This window comes from Otolemur garnettii, unplaced genomic scaffold (assembly GCF_000181295.1).
Source record: "Otolemur garnettii isolate 467f Iridium unplaced genomic scaffold, OtoGar3 scaffold00166, whole genome shotgun sequence".
In the NCBI taxonomy this organism is placed as follows: Eukaryota; Metazoa; Chordata; class Mammalia; order Primates; family Galagidae; genus Otolemur; species Otolemur garnettii.
The window spans coordinates 3,825,681-3,828,104 of NW_003852561.1; positions in this window are offsets into that span (position 1 = coordinate 3,825,681).

The window sequence follows — 2,424 nt, forward strand, 5'->3', positions numbered from 1 at the left end:
GGAATACATTTTGCTTTCTTTGCACGATGTTTTGTGGTGCTTTGGTTTGGAGTTTGTTTTTTGTTTCGTTTTATGGAGTTTTCTCTTACTTCCTTGGAGTCTTCCTCTTTCTAGGTAAAAGAGAAATGAAAGATGTTTACTGAAATTTCTTTTAAAACTTGCGCTTGGTTAGCTAGGGCTCTTCTATTTTAAAATTAATTTAGGCCTGTTTCTAAGGAAAAGAGATGCTGCTGCCCAACAGTGAGACCACGGTAGTGATTTTGATCCCTGTTTCCAAAAGGCTGACTATTAGCCCCCACCAAATAGACTATAGCTCTATACTCATGAGGCAGGGGAGAAGGGAAGCAGGTATCAGATATTTTTTGTTGTACATATCAGAAAACCTGACTCGTTCTAGCTTAAATAATCAATGGAACTTATTAGTTCATATAACTGAGAAGTTCTAAGAAGTCTGAATTCAGGCATAGCTTTATCCTGTGGCGAACCAGTCACCAAGCACCTGCCTTCTACAATGTTCACATTATTCTAAGTCTGATTCCTTTTGTGATTCCAAGAGGGCTGCCGGAAGCTCCCAAAAAACACGTGTGTTCTTATTCATACCCAGCAAGAAAACAGAAGATGCCCTTGTCCTAGCAAAATTGCCAAGTTTCACTCAGATTGGAGCAGCTTAGATCACCTGCATGTTCCTGAACAAGTCACTGTGGGCAGGGAGACAGAATAGCTGATGGCTTTTGTATAGGTCTGAGGATGTGAACGCCATTGCTGGGGCCACAGGTGGAGTCTGAGTGCCATGAGTTACATGGGTCCCCAGTGGACATCGGGGCCTTTGGCAAGGGGGGAACTGAGAATGGAAGCTGGGGGTACAACTGAGAAATAACCAACCTGCCCCACCAAACAAGCAAAAGCAGCAGCATCTTTTATTCACTTAACATTTATGCGTGTGCCCTGTCCTGGCCTGGGGGGCGTATAACTGTATTCAAGACAGATGAAGGAGAGAGATTGGAGGAGGAGGAAGTGCAGTGAAGCAGTGACAGTGTGACAAAGTGCTGGTGGTGATATACCCGTATGGCACTTCAGAGTCTACAAAATGCTTCTCTCTAATCCTCACGATTTTGGAGAGGAACATCCCTCCTTATTTTTGGCTATCCGGCGCCTGAAACCCCCTCCGTTTGTTTAGGGAACCCTCCCCCTTAGGAGTCTTGGTGGAAGGCAAGGCCTTCTCCCACTCTGCTGGCTGAAAATGCCAGGTGCTTGCTCTCTCACAGGACACAGGTGTGTGGCCTAGGTTTGCCAAGCACATGAACTTGTGACAGACTTTGAACGGGGGGCTAGTGACACAAAGATGTGGAGGCTGGGGATAATTCTTTCTGGCTGGGACACGGTGAAGACGGCAGCAGCGTATCGCTTCTGGGGCCACAGAGCAAACAAGGCAGCCAGCTCTCGATGCCTAGTTGTGCCGGCGGGACCAGCTGCAGCTGGCACTCAGTGACAGCAAAGCAGTTTCCTAAGGTCTGCCACTTGATAGGGCATTGTTCCTATCTGTATAACCTTTGATTTTCCGAGCCCTCCTACCAAGTCTATGAACCAACTAATACCCTTTTAATAAATTCATCTGTAAGCAGACTCAGTTTCTGTGGCTGCAATTTATTGAAAGACAACTCTTTGAAGTCTATATTATTGTTGTCATTTTACAAGTAAGAATGCAGGCTCTGAGAGGTCAGGTAACTGGTGCCTAATCTTCCAACTTCAGAATGTATGTGTTTTTTCAGTATATACTATTTTAATTTTAGAAACTATTGAAATTTTAGCATATAGGCAAAGTTCATATAATTTTTTTTCTTGAGACAGTCTTACTCTGTCACCCTGGGTAGAGTGCTGTGGCATCATAGCTCACAGCAACCTCAAACTCTTGGGCTCAAGTGATCCTCTTGCCTCAGTCTCCTGAGTAGCTGGGACCATAATCGCCCACCACAATGCCCGGCTAGTTTTGTTATTGTTGTTGTTGTGGGGTTTCTTAGTAGAGACAGGGTCTCATTGTTGCTCAGGCTGCTCTCAAACTCCTGAGCTCAGGACATTCACCAGCCTTGGCCTCCCAGAGTGCTAGGATTACAGGGATGAGCCATTGCACCCAATCTAAGTTTATGTCATTTTTAAAGTAACATTTTTTATTTTGCATTATCTTTGGGGGAGGGAACACCCTAATCTTTTTAGTGGTTAAGGCTCTTCTTAATTTGGCCTTAATTGTGTTTTCTTCATTTCTGTATGCACAGAGCCCTGTACTATGCCTGGTATAAAGACCATGCTTTATCAAAATCTGTTGGACAAACTAATAAATGGATGGAAGACCTTGAAAAGAACCAAAAAATTCTGGGAAAAGGACAGAGATGGATAGGAGGAAGCAGCATGGCATTGGAAAGCAGCATT